The sequence below is a fragment of the Pelecanus crispus genome, chromosome 14 (genome assembly GCF_030463565.1).
Source record: "Pelecanus crispus isolate bPelCri1 chromosome 14, bPelCri1.pri, whole genome shotgun sequence".
Lineage (NCBI taxonomy): Eukaryota > Metazoa > Chordata > Aves > Pelecaniformes > Pelecanidae > Pelecanus > Pelecanus crispus.
The window spans coordinates 14,429,789-14,450,708 of record NC_134656.1 but is presented as its reverse complement, the minus strand read 5'-3'; positions in this window follow the sequence as shown (position 1 = coordinate 14,450,708).

Below are 20,920 nucleotides of genomic sequence, written 5' to 3'. Positions count from 1 at the left end.
GAAGGAGCTGGTGGTAGCACTTTTCAGAAAGGGACAGCTAATTTGCACCTCCTTGGATGCTAATTGCAAATTTTCTCTTGAGCCTTCTTTTGTCCTGTAGTGCACACAGCAACAGGAAGGTCTGCTGCTTTCCGGTCTCTATATCAACTCATCCTTCTTCACACCCCTCCTCCATCTCCATAGAGGAGGACACGTCCTATTTTTTATATTAACTGTCAGAGTGGTGCTGTCTACCCGAGTAATCATGAAAAATGAAGCAGTAAGTCATCTGCTTGTGTGTAAAGGCCTTTGGCCTCCTTTGCTCTCACTACTGAATTTAAATCTGCTGGGGACATGGAGCCCAGCCCAGCATGGCACTGGGGAAATTAATTGCACTGCTAATGAAGTGTTGCTCCACTCTTCAGAGTTTAAGAGCCCAGGAGCTCTGGGTTACAATAGTTTGTGATCCTGTGGCTTGCAAGAGGATACCAAAACTGTACCCAAACTAACACTGTTACAAACTGGCATAAATTTCAGTCAAATTAGAAACAAAGCAGAAATTTGTAAGAAAAGTTCCCTGGTCTGTTTTACAATCATCTTTGACCACATACCCTATCTATCACTTGAGCCCTGCTATAAAGGCACTCATAGCATCTTACACAATTTTTTTTAAGGAATAGCTAAATCTGCAAATTCACATCTCAGAAGTGTCCTTCTTCACAAATACACTTAAGCATCTATTCATAACTATTGATACCTGACTGTGCACTTTAACATACACTAACTGCTTTTCCCAATGCAGGCCTTGGAGGACAATCAAGTTAATAATGTTGAGACGCAAGTAAAGGAAGCTGATCCAATCCCCTAAAAGTCAGGGAAGTTCTACCTTTCCTTTAAGTGTGAAAAATGGAGTTAACTTTTGAACACATAGGAAGTTAGGAGATTTCTGAAGCTCTTCTCCAGTAAATCAAAAACAAAAGTGTTAAATTCCATGCTGTAGCCCATGTTGCTGGTCTGCCAGTTCACAGCTGCCATCTCAGGGTGCCCCCTGGAGCCCTCAACTCTCCACCAGCCGATTCAGCTCACCTCTCCTGCCAAAAACTCATTCTTCACACTGTTTTAATGAGCTGAACTGGCTCCTGGAGGCATTCAAGGAGTCCCAGAGCTGGTGTAAGGTGAGTTGTGAGAAGAGGAGGCAGAGAGCAAAAAGCATGCTCTCCCCTTTCACCAGCAATAAGGTTATCTCTGACCTGTCCCCCAGAAGCAGCACCAGACACAACTCCAGTCACCTGGGATCCTGCTGCCCTGCCAGAGGTTAACACTGTCATAACACACAGCAGAAGGTTCAGGTGCCTCCACTTTTCCAGCTCCAGGATCTGCTCATTAGCTAATGCCAGTCCCCACCTGTCCCCAAGAGACAAAAAATCAGCAAAAAAAAAATCACCAACTGCCCATCAAAAGTTTGCAACCAGATTTCTTCAGCAAAGATTGGATGGGCCTGTGCAAGAGTAACTTGGCTTAAGGAAGAAAAATAAAAAGGCTGTGCAGGCTGAAACAATGAAAAGCTGTCTGAAAAGTCTGTGTGAGAGTTCAGCTGACTTATGACTAATCACATTTGCCTTTGCCATTGGAGTTGCATTAATTATCAAAAAATCAGAAAAGGCTTCATTCAGCTCTCCACTGAGTCGCTAGGAAAAAGATTAAAACTTATTAGTTTCTATTTTTTTCACTGGCTCTCTTCAAAATCTCGTAACAGCCAGAAATCCAGATCAAAAAATACGACACACTCCAATTTCCCTTGATTTAATTTCCTCAAGCTGACTAATTTAATTGCAATATTTGCCTGGTACCTTGAGTTCTGCTTTCTTGCTCTCTTCCCATTGCTGAAACCTGCTCCCCAGTCCCACTCCCTAAGCTTAAATCTGCACAGATGTTTCCAAATTTGTATTTGTTAGAGACTAATTACCCTCATTCCCTAATGGATCATTCCACAGGGATCAGATATTCCATTTGTGATCACAGATGTAACACACACACATCACATGGTTATCTAAATGAGGTTGGGTAATTAGGTATCTCAAAAAGGATAAGTTGTTTAAAGTGAGACAGATTAAAAATGAAATGTGGATGACTTTCTAATCTTTCATGTGATATGAGCCTGAAAGGTATAGCTGGCTAGCAAAGCTACTGGAGCAAAATTAGAATTCAGCTTAGCCACCGAGAACTCAAACAACATCAAGGTGAGGCAATATTTTAAAAGTCCACAGAATAAAAAGCTTTTAATGGATTTCAGACTTTATCTTTCCCCTTTGTTATCCTTTTGAGTTTAGAAATACTAAAAAGAATAGTGGCAGCAGTGAAACTATAACACAAAATGAGGTCATACGTTCAGAGAGCAAGAGAGAGAGATGTTTCATTCTTTGTGGGTATCTACTCCCTCTCCCACCGCCATAAGTCAGTTGAGTTCCTCTCACCAAGTCAAAGACATCACAGTGGGAATCTGCCCTGGGAAACACAGCTGTATATCAACATCAGCCCATGCCCTGCAGCAGCAGCCCCTGGGGCTGTGCACCCCCCGAGTTTGCCTGCAGCTCCCCACAGAAGCAGCCTGAGCAAAGCCTCTCCTGAGTTTTATGCCTCAATGCAGCAAGTTTGTTGGGGACAAATATTGAAAGTGTGAGTAACACAGTGGAGGGGAGTCCTCCTGTGTGTGAAGCTCTTTATGTGCACATGTATTTCCTAGTTCAGGGCTTTAGCAATAGACTTTCAAGGGTAAGAATTAGGGATATTAAATATCTTTTGAGATTCATAGCAAACAAAAAGTTTTAGAGACAGGATACTCTCCTGACAAATAGCAATCACCAAAGATCTCACAGCATTTTTCTCAAGACCAAAAGGACTTACTTCATCGCACACTGGCATGGTAGTGGGAAAGGGTATAAAGTGCAAACTTGCCTCCCAGCATTTCAGTATCCCCCAGTTACACATCAAACATGCCCAAGCACCATGTGTTCAGCAAATTGCAGTTCCAGCTGCAGGCCCTATAGTGATGTGCCCTGACCTACTGCTGCAGGTGTTCAGAGTTTCTCATCTCCCCTGTCAGAAGGGGACACTTTCTTTGCTGTATAAGAAAGGATTTGCAGCTGTGTGCTCTGACAGGTGCTGCCACACAGGACCCAGATGACCCCACCCTCTCTGTTCCCAGGAATTGCCCCGGATTTGCCCCATCTAGCAGGCCACGGCCAACCCTTTATTCCCAGAGCCTTCTGCCCCATCTCAAATCAGCAGCGCATTCAGGGGTTTTGCATTTTCTTGTGGGCAAATTGCAGGTAGAGCCTTGGCTGAAGGACTGCCTTGTCACAAGAGCTGTCTCTTAATTGAGGGTGACAGCTCCTCCTTGTGTCCTGTCTGCTGAGATGGGAGAGGCACCGCTATTTGCTCCCTTGTGCCCTGTTCAGCACAAAGCAGCTCCACCCGGAGGAAACCTCATGGCACCAAGAGCATCAGTATTAGTAGGAGCAGTCTATCCATCAAAGGTCAGAGCAGAGAGGGGGAGAGGGATAGTTTTAAGATGCTGACTGGAATATGAATGGCAAACTCTGTGGTATTTGTCCAATCCCAAACAGGACAGCGTTGCGCCAAGAAAATTACAATTCTTTAGTTATTCAGCTTGGCTTCTGACTATGAACAAGCTGGAAATTACTAATAATTATATTCATTATTATCTTGCTTACAGAGCCAGGCAACCTGCAAGCTTAGACTGGGCCCTGCAGAGACCTACCAGTGGTAGTGCTTAGACCCAAACCTTCCAAATCCTGCATAACTTAAACACAGCACATGTCTAGCAGCTTGACGCTGGCTTTAGCAGTTACTCATGAGACAAACGCTTATGCACACACTCATTACTATATCTCTATTCCCATGCAAACCCCAGAATACCTCACTACGTGCCGAGCCTTAAAAGCTGAAGACTTTTGCACCAGTTGTAATCCCGCCGGCAGCACAACAGCGGGCTGTCAGACTTCAGACCGAAGGTGGCTGAGATCTCAGTAACAGACACCAGGTCACCGCAGCTCTGATTCTATCTTGATGACTTTTCAAAATAAACATTCTCCATGATTGGACTGGATCAACAGTGAAGGGAAGGAAGGCTTTACACCACAGAAATAACCCTCTAATTCATAGCTGCAGCTCTTTCACTCTTGGTAGGCATTCTGCATAGGTCTGGCCACAGAGAGACTTGGGCTTTTTTTTTTTTTGTCCTGAGTGGAAATGCTAAAATCTTTTTTTTTCTTTGTGAAATTATGAAATGCCTTTCCAAAGGGAAGAAAAATAATCTCATTAACTATGTTTCTCTTTAGTTTTGGCTCTTGATTTCTCCTCCCTCTGCCTTTTCTGTATTTTGAATAAAATGTTATTTCAAACTAAAAATATCAAAACCTGTCATTTGAATCCAGTCAATTTCCAAAATGTTGCCTTTTTCTTTTTTCCCTGCAAAGTTTAACTGTCAAATCAATACTATTTCTGCATGCTTCACATGCAGAAACATACAGTTTCATCAAACCACCATCTTCTAATATAAATCTTTTGCAAAGAAACATTCAGATGAGGTCCCAACCTGCTGTATGGCACAAGCGACCAGGCTGGTGCAGAGGTGGTATGGATGCAGTAGAATTCTGCAAAGCATAAGAACTGCAAAAACTAAAGAATCAGTCTGTGGTACTCCTCTTTTTAGTCAGTCTTGTAGAAATATGTTGATACAGTACTAATTAGTTACTGGATCATCATCCTTTATAGAACATAAGAGGTTTTTGTGGGATTTGGGTTTTTTTTACCTACTATTGCATAAAACTAGATTGTGGAGCATTTTCCCTTTATTTTGGGGTGTTAGGTTCACCCAGTTTCCCTTCGAGGTCTCTCTCCTTGGACAACCCAGACCATCACCAATTATGGTGCAGTTGGGAGGGACCAGGTGGGCAACACACCCCAACCTGGCCACCTTTCTCTGCTGCTCTTTCCCACAGTCTCAGTGCCACCAAATCTCAGCCGAGCAGAGGGACCAAGCCCTCAGCTTGCTCCTTCTCTACCTCAAAGCTTCCCCCAAGAAAACCATTGAGAGATCCCAGGAGGCAACAGCCAGCAGCATTTCAGAGACTAGGTTTCCTCACAGAGAGGAAGTTGCAGTCAATATTTATACTTAGGCAAAAGAAATGGGCCTACCTTGCCAGCCACAGAGGTAGAAGTGACAGTGCCATCACATGCAGGACAGCAAGGTCAGTGCTCTATGCTTTCTCTTGGTTTTGCCCCAAGGGAAAGTGCTCCTACAGGTGAGGAACTACCTGGCTCTGCCATGCCTTGGATTCGCCAGCAAGGCTCCTACATAGAGAAAAGCGCTCTTCCTACACAAGCATATAAAACAGACTGAATGATTCATGGGAAGAGACATTTCCCAACACAATCCAATGTTTAGCACCCATGTAGCCTCTTAGGGGTCACACTTGTCCATCTCGCAGTGGGGGCAAGAACATTTTATGTGTGTGTTTATTTTTGTTTTTCATCTAAGTGTCTTTCAGGTTAAACAGATTCCATTTTGTTGGAACTGAAGTTATTTGAAAAATGCTCCTTCTGTCAATTGCAATTAAGATATTATGAAGCAACATGACATCATCTTGTCTCAAATTTTCCATTAAAAATTTCATTTCAGAATTGTGAAAAAATTTAGTTACAATTCTGTCATACAGCTTTGGTGGGCTTGCTTTTTTCTTTTTATCAAAAGTCCACTGTAACTTATAACGCATGTTACTATGACTGACAAGTTCTTCCATGGCGGAATGTATGAGTTGAAACACTCTTGACTTTTTATTCAAACAAATATCAGAGATAACAGATACCAAATACTTCTCTATATCTCCTGTTTGTTCCAATGAAGCAAGTTGACACACAGATCAAAGTGTTGCCTACTTGAAAACTGTCAAACCATTTCATTGCAAACTAGATGGGAAACACTTTGAAACACAGGAAAAATCTGATGTTTCATTCAACAAGCCTAATCCCAGCCGTCCTCTAATACAAGTAAGAAAACTTCAGTGTGATTTGCTTAACAGGTTGTCATAGTATACCATTATCAGTGAGATTTATTCTCACTATTAACATGGTGTCACAAAATGATAGTAAAACAAGACAAAGAGAAAAGTAAATTCAAAGTGTCAGAGTTCCAAAGTGAAAATTCTTCCAGTCTATTTTGAAGACATGTTTTCACCTGGAAAGATAAGGTATTTGAGAACAGCAGCACATTTGCTGCCATGGCCCTGTCCATGAGGCGTTGTGACTGGTGGGATAACACAGGGTGCGGACCCCAGCCACTGGCTGCTGGAGCCTGCCAGGGCACAGCAAAGATGATGTGGCACTTTAGGAAATTTCTACCATCTCCAGCATAAAAATTTTCTTACCTTCAGACCCACCTGCCTTTGAATCTTAAAAAAATACTAAAGACACTGAGTAAACTATGGAAAAGCAGCTGGCATGACCACATCCTGGACCACAGGATGTGGACACAGGACAGAAGACTGTAGGTTGTAGAAATGGATTCAAATGGCTATGGACTGTGTAAATGAGTCTGACATGCATTTAGGAGTTAAAAAAGTAGTTCAAGTTATATACTGCTGTAGTGCTTGTAAGGAAGCTGAATAATAACAAAAAAGTTTAAGGTAAATTAGTAATAAGTCAATGACGAGAAGAGTTCCTCTGTTACTCGGCACAGCTCAGTTACCAGCCATTGTTGCAGAGGGCAATGCTTCACTACTAAAAATGATTGATTCATTTGTATAGACATTTCAATTGTTGTTATTTGTGACAGAAAGGTAAGAATTCAGACTACAGGGGGGAAGCAATAGTCTGGAAGATATTTACATAAATTACACATTTTCAAATCAGCTGGGTCTGCTGAGATTCACTGCCAGGTGCTTAGAAGTAGTGGAGGCAATCTGAGGGTTGTTAGCTCTTATCTTTGAAAACTCAGGGACTGTGGCAAGTCCCAGAAGAACAGAGAATGGCAAACATAGCAGAGAATTACAGGCCAGCCAGCTTAACTTCAATTCCCAGAAAAAATACTGCAACAAATCAAACAAGCACTTTACTAAAGGCCTAAAAGATAACAAGTCAGTGAGGAGCAGCCAACACAGATTTGTCAAGAACAAACCATGTCAAATGAATCTAATATTTTTCTGTGACGGGGCAGCAGCACTCGTGGAGAGAGGAAGAGGTGATCGCTGTTGTATACAATGACCTCAGTAAGGCTTTTGACACCATCTTATGTGACTTTATCTTAAGCAAGCCACAGAAGTAAGATTAGATGAGACTGTTAAAGTGGTTATGCATGAGGTGGACAACATACTCAGAAAGCAGTTTTCAATGAGTTTCTGTCAAACTGGAGGAACATACCAGTATGCCTTGGGTGAGGATTTGTCCTGGGCCACTATTAGCCACTACTGTCTCTCTCTGACCTGGGTGAAACAATAAGTTTGGAGACAACATCAGCTGCAACCTAGACAGGGGATGAGGAACACTTGAACCATTCTGGAAAAATAAGAGAAATATGCTGCAGGAGAAGCAGGCTGCAGGTCAGTGAGGACCTGCGCAGAGACTTACAGTTAGGTAGGAAAGACACAGCATGCAGCCACCAGCCGAGGACCATCCTCAGCCAAACCGCGGCCAACAGCAAGGCAAGCAGGGTAGAGTGAGCCATGGGGCAGGTGTGAGGCTTTTGGCACCTGCAGCCTGCCCACTGGGGCACTGCCAGCTGGGAAGGATATGGATGGATTGGGAAACCAAGAAGGGGCAACTGTGAGGAAAGATGAAGGAGCTGGTACTCAGTTTAAAGTAGAGACATAGAGGGAAAAGAGCAGAAATCCTCTAGTTAGAGTGATGCAGCCTCAGAAAGTGACAGGCAGATCATCCTCCATATTTGCTATGGATAAAGTGATAATGAACATGTTTGAGTTGCAGCAATGCACATTTAGTCAGCATCAAAAGAAACTGTTGAATTTGAGGGTTAGCAAAACACTGGACTGACTGTCCAGAAAGCATAACAAACATCCATCACTGAAGTTTTGAGGAAACGTTGGGCAAACAAACATGGAGGATGATATCACTTCAAATCTAAAGCATTCTATGATTCTATATGCCCCACTTGGAGGGGTGGGTGGGCAGGTGGAGCCACCTTGACCTCCTCTTCCCTGCACCCAACTACCTGCCCAGCTGCCCAGCAAGATGCACACCATATACTGCATATCAGGAGGATGCTCTTTGTCTTTTTTTATTATTCTTTATTAGGTTTTTAGTTGTCTTCAAGGAAAAAAAAAAGTCTTGTAAGGAAGCACTACACTCATCACTTAGTGACTCATGAAAATACTACCTCTGTGAACAGGACAATTAATTCTTTGTGATGTACTCTGCCATATGGAGAGATTCATTCTGGTGTCTAATGAAGATGGTACTAAATGAAAAATAAAATACACTTCCATGTGTATTTTATTTTGTGACTTCCACAGTCACCATAACCTGAGTCCACTTAAAAAGAAAAACAGACCATTGACATTTTCCACCACCCTCCCCCCCAAAAAAAACCTCTTTGGACCCATAATGACACATTTGTCACTTTCATGCAGAGCCAAAGCTGCCAATTTTCACTTCACATTGATTTCTCTAAAATATCACCTACAGATTGTGCCCTCAGAGGAATAAAAAGGATGTTGATACAACATAGAGGCCAGGAGCACTTACACAGCTGGGTTAGCCAAGGGAAGAGCACATGAATCACCCCTCAGTGGAAAATTAAAAGGAGAAGAGAAAAGCAAGGGAAGGAAATTGGGATCCTTCTGCTCCTCCGGACAACAGTAGGATCCAGCCAGCCCTGAACAAACACAGATGCACAGTTTCCCTAATGGCACAGAGCTCTAAATCCTCAGGATCAAAGGCATAAACCAATCACCCATTTGTGTCAGGCCAGGAATAAATTCCCCCCATGAGAAAGTATTAATCAGCTGGCCAGGTGCACTAACTGCTGCACTCAGACACAGCCTCCAAAAACAGTACCACCAGGAACAGCATGCAAAACTAAACTGAATTAATGCCCCTTCTTTTTTTGACCTCCCAGTCTGTAGGTTCTTATGAACAAAGTGCAATTCGCAGGACAAAGCATTTTGCCTGTATTCAGGGACTTCACGATACATCCCCTTCTCACCCCAGACCCCACACCAACTATTTCCTTAAAGTAAGATTTTTCCCTAAGCCAGGACTCCCAGAGATATGCTGGTAAAGCAGAGATGATGCCCTCCTGACCCTGCAGGCAATCCTTAAATAAAAACCCCAAGAAATTTTGACTACCTATTCATTTTATCTCTTTTGTCCCAAAACAAAGAGCCACAGCAGTAGGGAACAGTCTGCAGCAAGCACAAAAAATGGATCAATTTATTTTGGCCCTATGTATGAGTGTGAAAAACATTGGGGCTTTGTCAACCCTTTGCCTTCTGCTGATACCTCCCAGGGCACTGCATGCCCTGGCAAACATGGGCCATACCTTTATATTGCATTACCCAAGGTCCCCAGATTTCTTACCTGCATCACTACTCCATTCATGACTTTGGGACAAGTATTGCTCTAGAAACAAAATGTTAGCTGAGTAAATGCTAATACAGAGGAAGTACTTGGGGTTTCTCCAGTTTTCCACCATCAGTATGCTGCATCTGACCCAAAGTCTGATAGCAACTCTATGGTTTGGCCTGTTATCTCTACTTTCTTCTATTTAATTTATATTTCTCTTCCCAATGTTTCCACCCCATCAGAGCTACTCTCAGCTTTGCATTCAGCAAGTCACTAATTGCAGGCATGTGCGGTTGATTCTCTTCCCATGCTGAAAACTCTGGTTTCTGCTCTCAGCCACCCTGTCACAAATCTCAAACAACTGACCTGACTTCCCTGCTGTAATGCCCAGGCTACAACAGCAGAGATAAGGCTGCAATCTGGCTCTGCAAATGTAAAACAGATGTAAAATGCAACCTCAAGGGCAAGGCAGTGAAGAATTCAGACCAGCAGCATTTTATCCCCACTTAGCACAGGTGTAAATGGCTCCATATGGAGCAAGGCAGAGGAGACTCAAGCCTGGAAAAGGAGATTATGCAACTGCTAAGGCTTATCTCCATTCCCCCATAGCTCACCAAGCTCCTCTTATAATGATCACCTAGAGTTTGTGCTGGGTGGAATTTAGACTCCTGTTGGCTGCATTGCATATTAATAATTTAAATATATGGAACAATATATCAGATATATTTAAAATAGTACAATCTTGCCACACTTTTTATGGTATTTTAAAATTGATGGTCCCTCATGTAAATACAAGGAAAACCTGAGAGAGAGTTAACACCTACCGTACTTTGCCATTGCATCAGTTTTTCATTATCAAGAACAATGGGCCAAGTTTGCAAGATTTTTAACAGAGTTTTACATGTTGTCACAAGTACCTAAATTATTGACGTGCAACACATTTTATTAAGCATAGAATTTCATGGGAACCATGTTTTGGGGATATAATTTTACTAGAATTAAGCTGTTGAGGCAGAAGAAAGAGCCTCCAGAAGCAATTCCTGAAGAGGGAAGGAGGCAGGTGAGAGCAAGACCAATTTTGCACTTCTCTAGTTGTTTTGGAGGGTGAGGACCAAAAGACCCCAGCTCCTTTTCTGCAGGAAGGAGAGGAAATGGGAAGACAGGAGGGCAGACATAATCCCATTTAACCTTGATGCTGAAAAGAGGTTTCCAAAGGGTGTTTCCTCTAATTAAGAAAGGGACACAGGAAGGGATTTTCCTCCTTTAAGAGCAACTGTTCTTAACACCTATACCCAGAGAGCATGTAAAACTCTACATCCATGTAGCATTACAAAGCCTAACACACCCCCTCTCACTCTAAGCACCTTTGGCCTCCCAGCCCTCCAGTAAGACTGATCAGTGTTATACCAGACTTAGACATGGGAAACCAAGGCACACAGACACCAGCTGAGAAGCTTCAGATGATGCAGGGAGCCAGAAGCAGAGGAATCAGCAAGGGCATCCCCAAACACAGGGATACAAGAACCACTCAAGAAGTGCTAGAGCAGCTCTTAGCTCCTTTCCCTCTTCCAGTTATGTACCTGCATAGAAACTTCTGGCCAAACATAACACAAAGATCACAACAGACAGGACAAGGGCATGAGAAAGGAGCAAGACTGAAGCCAGGTACAGTAGGCAAGGCTCAAACCCAGCTGGATGGTCCTGTCTCAGTGACTCAGGGTCACTTCAGCACAGCATCCTTGACAAAAGCCACAAGACACACCGATGCCACTCTTCCACACTGTCGGTGTGGGTTTCGTTTTTTGGGTTGTTTTTTATTACTGAATGAACCAGCTCTGCTGTGCACAGTTATTTTTCCTCCACAACTAAAGTTTGAACAAGTTGCCCTGGGGAGTAATGTTTGGAAGCAGCTGCAATGTTTATTATCAGTGCGGGCAGGTTTTTACTCCTTTAGCAACAATCTATCATGCCCCATTTGATTAGTTGCTATTTCTCACGCTTTGCCCTCAGAAGGGCTGGAAACACTTCTTTTCTGTCCTGGAACTGGAGAAAGCATGACAGTTTCAGCTCCCAGTACCAGTGACCACAGCAGACCCCCCGAGGCCCATCCATTGCCAACATGCAGAGACACACCACGACTGGCTGGAGCCATTGGTTTGCACCAGTAACAGAGAGGTCTTTTATTCCTTCCCTATCAGGGATGGGTTGATTTACATAAAAGTGTTTCAAATCAGCAAGCATCACTGGTCTCAATCCTATTTCTGTTTGTACTTTTGAGTGACTCTTGAGCAGAAAGGTTCATTCTCATTGGTGGGAAATCATTAAAACATGAACTGCAATTAAATCCAGCTTTTACATTCAATTCACTGCTTCATCTGTATGCATTTAAGCAGATACAGATACCTGCATTCATTCAGAGTCTGAATTATTCCAATTTTTTGCCATGTTAAACAGTGCTAAGTGATGCCTTTACTATTTACTAAATGATAGTTTATTTTTCACTTGTGTCAAACTGTATTTGGACAAAACCTGGAACTGAATGAAAATGTACAAATCAGCATTTCAAATAGCTTTCTACCAATTACAAGTTCTTCATGTGTGCTAGGTAATAAAAATATTTTTATTAAAACATGTTTTGCATTTAAATCTGATCTACTATACAAAAGAATTATATGAAGTCAATAAAACTGAACTGATTGTTACCAAAAACTGGGGCCAAAAATCTTCAACATGTTAGAGCTAATAGATATTATCTTCTTGCACCTGATTTTTCAGAGGTTGCAGAAGGAAAACCACTTTCCTGAGTTGTGTTTTGTTACAAAATTTGAATTAACTCTTGAGCTTTACTGCTGGATAAAACTGCTATAAAAAAAATTATTCTTTCTGTAATTCCTGAAGACACCTGCTTTTAAAGTCAAGACAGCCCTTCAGCAAGGCTCACTGCAGGTGTTTAGCCAGGGTACATCTATCCTTTAAGTGGTTTGATGCATCAGAAAGCTTCAGCAGTAAACATGTTGCTTTAGCATATTCATTTAATACAAGTTATTTAAATACATTAAAGATCTTAATATAGATGGTCAGAATTTCACATTTAATTTTCTAGCCTAAAAAACTGATTAAAGTCATCTATTTTTATCTGCCACATCTACTTTAAAGATTCCTTTGCAGGCAGAACATTTATCAGGGCTCTCAGGAAAAGAAAATTAACACCCACAGCTGGACATATTGAGTGTTCATCCACCACATCAGCCAGGGCAGCCACACTAGGCCAAGAGACACGCATAGGTACAAAAGCTCCTGAAACTTTAACATATGAAAATAAAAGATACAGTTCCTCATCCTGCACAGTACAACACTTTGGAGAGCGCTGCCTTGATCTCTGCACATCTTGTTTCTCCTGTGTCCCACAGGGGTGAGAAGATGAGGGTGGATGGATGCTGAGGACCAGGCAGCCCCTTACCCCCAGCCAGCAGCAAGTTTGGATGGCAGTCTCGCATTTTACACTTTAAAGGTGACAAAAAAATCTTGTGTCTTTCCAAGATGTGGGTGGAGGTTGGAGAGGTCCCATTTCCATTGCAGCAGGACCACCCTACGCTTGCCCACTGCTGGATCCCTGTTTCTGGAGCATGTACCCCAGAGGCTATGAGCAGGGGAAGACAATGTGTGCCTGTACAGCTACAGGTGCTCCCAGGGTCACAGACCTGTGCTTCAAAAGCTAAACAAAGGAAGTCATAGCACCTCTTGGGCATGACAAGGAGCAAGAGCTTTGCTTTCCTCCCCAAAAACCCAACACATATTGGTGCATTATTGCAGCCTTGGACCAGGAAGAATGACAAATCAGTAATGTTGTCTGCAAAATCCCAGATTTTTCTCCAGAGATCTCCAGTCAGCTGGACCACTCACTAGAATCCAATTTTCCAGAGCAGTGAAAACCAACAGACAGCCCATTCAGACAGCAAGCCCTGTTCTGCACCCCGCTTTTGTTATTACACCAGTCTGTTGCTGCCTTTAAGCGTTAAATTCTGATTGCCTTTTTGCCAGACCATTGAGGTCTACCAGAAAAATAATTTGTACCCACATCAAGGTATTTCAATTGCTACAAAACATAGCAAACAAGTTTCATTGAAAGAAGATGTCTTCCTTCAGACCTCGTTCCAGAAGTGACTGAAAGTGTGTGCCTGTGCACAGTACTGGTGATGTGAAGGGTGACTTCAGGAATCAATGCTGATATAGTCTCCAAAGAGAAGATAAAGCAGACAGGACAGAAAATTGATTTGGACATGAATAATTACTTAACTTATTAGCTCCCTTCTGTGTAACACTAACTAAAGCAGAGATGGCAGGGAGCTCAGAAGGAGCCTACAAGCAGGACAGCCACAACATGCACAACCCAGATCCCGAGCAGCCTGGGACCTCTTGGCCCAAAAGGCCCTTCCAACTTAAATTTATTGGTGATCCTGTCTGTGCACATCCCTCCTTGCAAGTGCAATCCAGTACCTCAGATGTGTAGAGAGGTAATTTCTTCCAAAAGGCAAAATAGAGTAGAGAAAAGCATGAAAAATGAGATGCATGATGGAGGGGGTGGTATGTGAGATGCACAATATGAGCAGGTATATGCAGGCAGTAGATGCAAAATACAGAGGTGTGGGATCAGTCTCCTAGCCAGTGCTCTTTCTTTTTGATGTGATTGTATTTATAAAAAGCTCACGTACCCACAACATACAAAACCACACCATTCTGCAGTTTTGGCAGCACCCCATGGTGATGCAGCACCATTAATGTCACCTAGCTTGAGGACCAGTTTTGCCTAGAGATAAAAGTTAATTTATGATAATTTTAGTGTTCCCTCCCCCACAGTTTATTCAGCTCCTGTGGCCACACCAGCAAGAGGAACCCTTTGGGCTTGGTGCCCACACAGGGAGAAAGCTCCAGTACCACCAGCACAGATTCACATGCCATGCTCTTCTCACCAGAGCTTAGTAGTGCTGAACTCCCTCGTGAAAAGCACGCTCCACTGTACCCAAGGGGACACTGGGGCTCTGCACCCCAGTGGCCATGCTCCAGACACATCACTGCACCAATGGTATGAAGACAGTGCATCCATCCCCAGCACCACCTCAAAGGATGCTATGCAGCACAGGGAGGAGAGATCACCCAAATCAATTTACACAGATGGAAGAGAAACAACAGAAAAATGACTCAAAACACAAGGTACATCTTCAAAGCATTAACCAGGAGGCATAGAACCATTTGGTGGGAAATATAGGCCAGCCCGCACATGAGGGACATGCATTTTTCACAGCCTTCTGCATCCTTGATATTTCTCACCTTCAAACATGTAAAGAGGGGTCCCCCTCCCCTTCTCCCACCAGCTGCAGTTTGGCCCTGCTGAACACAGGAGCAGCTCAGAGTGAGCCGAGAAGGAGAGGAGTCACTGAGGAGTACCTCGCTCTCTTAGAGGTCAAGCTTGACTCTAGAAAGAAAGTAGGAAGTATCCAAGTCCTCCTTGATATGGAAAAAACAGAAATAACACCCCATGAAGCAACAAAGTGCTCTTTGGAAATGAACAAGTGAACAGCAAGAGGAGGAATTTATCTTAGAAGATGCTCTCTCATTTTAATCCATCAAACAGGGAACTCACCTTCTGCCCCCAGCCTCAGAGACTGCCTATCTTGGGCGGACAATGCAGAAAAAAAAAATCAATAAGTGAGTGTTACCAAAGGGTTGTTTTTTCATCTCAAGTATTTACCACCCCCTTCTGTGCAGATGAGAGGCAAGAGGTAGGAAGCCTCAGGATAAAGAAATGAAAACAAGGAAACCTCCAGTTCTATTGGTAGAACAGCAGAGCTCATTTTCTGATGAGGATTACACCAAAGGAAGCAGGGCAGCAAACTAATAACATTTATACCAAGCTGTTAGGTACAGGAAGAGTATACGTTTCACTTAATACGCACTATTATCTCTGCTCAGTCTACATTTCACAGCTGCCAACACCTCACACGCTCTAACCACACTGTTTAACACTCACACCACTTGCTCAATTTTAGAGACCATTGGCCAAACATGCCACAATCCCTTTACGCAGCTGGAAGCCAGGAGCCAGCATTGCCTATGCCACCACTGGCTTATGGTGCCTATGCCTGTGGCAGGGCTGCCCAGCACAGAGCAGAGCTGTGGGTCTCCATCTGCCACCCCAAAACAAGGTGAGGGTTAGGGCTGTCTGAGGAAGGAGTACTCCCCAGTGGGTTTTCACAAGGGAGTTTGCTCAGATTCCCATCTCCAATGCAGAAGAGCAGCTACCAGAGAAAAGCACATAAGTATACATTTGGGTTTTTTCCCCCTCCCCTCCAAAGACTAAGTAATGGATTGTGGAGCATTTTTTATTTTCAAACTTGCCCATATCAACCATCTTTGGAGCAAGGACAACATCCCAAACTATCCCACACCAGCAGCAGGGCTGCTGACTTGTTCATAGGTGAACAAGTTTCGATCCTTTCGTAGAAGATGAGTTGCACTTGAGGTCCCACCTTACTCCATACCATAGAAACACCCAGCAATCTCACAGCACAAGCCCCATCTACAAGTCGTCTCATGCAGATGTCGAGCCCATCTTGTACAAGTGCTACCAAAACATGATTTATGGGCTCTTCCAGGCTGTGAAGGATTCATCCTGGGGACATGCAGTTAAGAGTCCTCCTGCAACTGAGGCCAATTTCTAGAGAAAACATTCATTACAAGAAGTACTGATCTTTCTGAAGCTTGCAGAATAAGTTGACCCTATTTCTGGGCAGGATTGTAAGATCTCCCTCACATCTGAATGGCAAATAATGGCTTTGGTTGCTGCTCCCTAAAGGTATACCTCCATTAACCCAGCTGTACATCTGAATCCTGCTACATTTTCATAATACAGTACAGCAGCCCCCATACATCTAAACACAAGGTTTCTGCACGCAGAGTCATTTCAGCAATCCTCCCCAGAGCTCTGACTCTCAGACCGATCTCCTCACTCCCCCATGTACACATAACATGCATGAGCAGCATTTAACTCTTTTGGTGGAAACAGATAGGTATGTTTGCCTCCTCCATATAGGTCATGTGCAAATAACCCACACATGCCCAGAACAGCTGCAGCAGCATTTTGCTCTCTGCTCCTGGCCCTATTCATGCAGCAGCAGGAAGCACAGTGTAAGGCAACTCTCCTGTAGCATGGGGTAAGGAACAGACCTGGAAGCTCTGCAGCACAGAAAAGAAGAAATTTCAATCACTTCAGCTTGAGATGAAACACAAAAGGATAATGTTTCCATGCCTTGCTGCCCACTGAGGGCTAAAGCCCCAACTTTGATGCTGAAGCTCCCTCTGCATGAGAGTCCTGGGCTAAAGCTGAAGCTCTGGCTTCATAATGCCCAGCAGCTGGGTGCAATCCAAGTACAACTCATCCCCATCCCCTTCTGCTTCCCACACCAGCCACAGCTCACCCTTCCCTTGGGGCTGGACACCAGCAAAAGGCATCAGTGAGGTGAGTTTTCTCTTGTTTTGTGGATGTTGGGTTTGGGTTTTTTTTTTAAACCACAAAAAAAAAACAGAGTGGCAGGGAGTAGGTGATACAGAAAAGCTTAAATCAGTAACACCAACAAATACTTCATATCAACCAATACGCTGAGTGACAACAGCCCTTTCACAGATCCTGATGTCTTAATTGCCAGCTGCTCTGCACCAGCAGCATTCAGACTTTTCTCAGCATGCCCAGGAGCTGGTATTTAGGCACCAAAGAAAATTTGCTGTGAGAAATCTGCAAGAAACCCAGGACTTGAAACCACGCCAGGGTCACGACAGACACAGAAATAGCATCCGTCGAAGATACGGAGCCAGAATACCAAGTCCCTGAGTGCCCTGCTCAGTGAAGTTTCACCAGGCTACAGGGCATTATACAAGAAAAATATTACTCTTATTTGCTGTATAAACAGATTGCAGTTGTGTTCATTACACAGACTTGCATCTCTATTCAACCGTAGCACATTAAATGCAAATAAAAGAGGAATAAGTTAAGTTGCAGTTAGCCACACGGCACATTGTAGGGAAGCTTGCAATGATTAGGAGCTCACAGAAGCATTTCCCAGGAAAGGAGCCAAAGCTCCCTAACAGCCCTCAGTGCAAATTTCTAACTGCTTCTGAAAAGCTCACAGGGCTTTTCCTTTTTTCCCCTTTGTTCCTGGAGCTGTGAACACAAGTCATGTGAATAATTACTTCCCACATTAGCAAACATGCCACAGAGCCAGTGTCATCCACTGTTTTTTTCTTATTTACGGCTGACAAATTAAACAAGGAACACAGAATATTAGCTATTAGCACTAGCCCTTTACAACATGCTGAACAAAGCTGTTTTGCAACATTTCCAGCAGCAGAGAAACATGAGGTTTTAAGATACAGCATCCTGAGAAGAGAGCAGAGTAATGCCCAGAAGCATGGAGGTCCATGGTGCAACAGACCTGGAGGAAGAGGGTCTGAGATATGGATGGACCTCTGCCACAACAGCACAAAAAGCTTATAACTGGTGCTGGGGCACCTATAGCAAGTGACTGCAAACCCAGTGGTCCTCAGCTACTTTTAACAGCAAGGCAAAAATCTGGGCAGCCTGGGGCACTTCTGGGCCTCGCTGCTATCCATACCAGATCTCATTAGGGCTGGGAAATATTTTTGGGCTGATAATGATGGAGGTGGAAGCTGTGCACCAAACGCATTCTTAACATGACTGCTATAGAGAGCTTTTCTACCCAAGGAGGAGGGCACCCTCCCACCCACGAGGCCATCTGGTAGCACCAGCTCTCATCTCTCTGCCCTCACCAGCCAAAAGCTAACACCCTCAGCTGCCCAAACATTTCCAGTTCAGCAGTATTTGAAAACAGAACAGAAAAAGACTTGCAAATGCATCTGCATCTTTCCTCTGTATTTTGTGCTTGCTCTGTCCTGCAGTTATTTTTAATTATAATTCACTCCAAAAATAAGTTCGAGACATTTATCTGCTGCACGCTGCCATGATTACCAAGCCTGTGCTTTGTTGTAGAGCAGTGGCAGCTGGCCCGGAGCAGATCAGCACTACTCTGCCCGGCTCCGTCTGTGGGGCCAGATACCCACCACCCCCATGCTGATCAGACTCATTTTAAATACAATTGTTCAAAGGAAACTTTGGCTTTGCAACAAATCTCACTGTGGCACAGAGGCAGTAAAAGGATCCAGCAACAGAAGCAAAGGGCACACTTTATTCCTTGTTATTTCATTTGTAGTTCAAGGATATGCATATTTGTCAGAAGCCTTCTCCTGCCCTCTTCTACCACTGGCTCTTATCAGCAGCCTAACCCCTCACTGATGCAAAGCAGATCCGAGCAGGGAAGCCACCCCCAAGGGCAGCAGTCTGAGCCTCATGGTGGCTTGTTCAAAGCCCCACGTGCCAAGGCAGACCCCACACTTCACCATCACCCCTCTCCTCCCACATCCCCATGAAATAGGAAAAGAAAACCTCCAACAGTTTACTAGCAGGCACCCAGCCCAGGAATGGACCTGCTCAGCTGCTCACGCAGGGACAGCATGGCTGAGGCCCCCACTTGCCCCTTCCATCTGGGTCAACTGTCCAAGGACAGAGTGAGAACCCATAAAAATTTAAAAGTGTCAGGATTTTTAGATTCAGGAGCACTCACTTCTTTTGGACTTCAGCTTCTCAACTCTGACAGAATAAGAATACTGCAGCGCTCCATAATTATTTTTTTATCTTAATTTTCCAGATTAATATAGAATCAGGAAGATTTGCTTTCAAATGCTAATTTTCTTTTTTTTTTTTTGGAAAGTACAATCTTCTGAGCTGGCTGGCTCTGACTGTTTGAAGGCTTTGTTTTAAAATTAAACTTCCTTTCATATAGATTTCAATAGCTACAATATTTCCATGGCTTAGGTGAGCCAAGAGCAAAGATGACCCCAAAGACCTGTAGCAAACCTAAGCTGAGTTTTTCTTTGTGCACCTGAAGAGGCAAGAAATAGCCTGGAACTAAGCTCAGGGAACTGAAGGCAGGACAGTGTGTCTGGCAGTGCTAAAAATGCAAACGCACCAGGGAGGGCATTTCCTCCGTAACTCATTTGCCTTTCAGCATCAGCTCAGCAAGGAGAGCTGCACATAGCTGGGGCCAGCAGCGAAGTCAGCATGCCACAGCAGCCAAAAGCAAGGAAACTGGGGCAAAAAGAAAGGATTTGAGGTGTCTCAGGCATCCCAGCTTATTTTTCTATTTTACCCAACAACAAAAGAATAACTTGGAAGGGTGACCAAGGTCCTTTCTACATGGCAGTACCCTCAGCACACAATTGACTCTCCAACAGTATTTTCAGGTTTAAATTTTCCCTCAGGCTACTTAAACCCTTGCAGAGGCACCTTTTGGTACCACAGTGTTGTGGTTTAGCCCCTGTCAGCAACCAAGCACCACACAGCCACTCACTCACCCTCCCCCACAGTGGGATGGGGGAGAGAATCACAAGGGCAAAAGTAAGAAAACTCGTGGGTTGAGATAAGAATAGTTTAATAATTGAAATAAAATAATTATAATAATAAAAATTGTAATGAAAAGGAGAACAAGAGAAACAAAACCCCGGGGGGGGAAGTGATGCAATTGCTCACCACCCAAACAACACCCAGCCCATCCCCAAGCAGCAATCACTGCCCCCCAACCACCTCCTCCCAGTTTCTATACTGAGCATGACATCCTATGGTATGGAATAGCCCTTTGGCCAGTTTGGATCAACTATCTTGGCTGTGCCCCCTCCCAGTTTCTTGTGCACCTGGCAGAGCATGGGAAGCTGGAAAAGTCCTTGCCTAGTGTCAGCACTGCTCAGCAACAACTAAACCATCAGTGTGTTATCAGCATAATTCTCCTAAATCCAAAACACAGCATTGTGCCAGCTACTAGGAAGAAAATTAACTCTATCCCAGCTGAAACCAGGACACATGGTACCATCTGCTCTACCCAAAGAAAGATGGTGGAAATCTAAAGTTGCACAAACTGCCACAGATGGAGGGTGGCTCATGTGTGGGAACTGAGTCCTGGCTGTGGGGGAGCTAGGCCCAGCTGTTTGTTTTGCTACAGATTGTCTGTGCAACCTTCACCAAATCATTTTTCTCTGCCCCCACACACTGTCTGTAAAGTATAGTTAATTACACTTTCCTATGTACTATGGATTTTGCAAGCACGAAGACATAAAACCAGTGAGGAAATCACATATTCAAGCATTCAGAGGTGATCTTAGAGCCACAGACCCTACTAAATAGGTTCAAAAAAGCCAAGGTTTGCTGATGAGAGGTCTC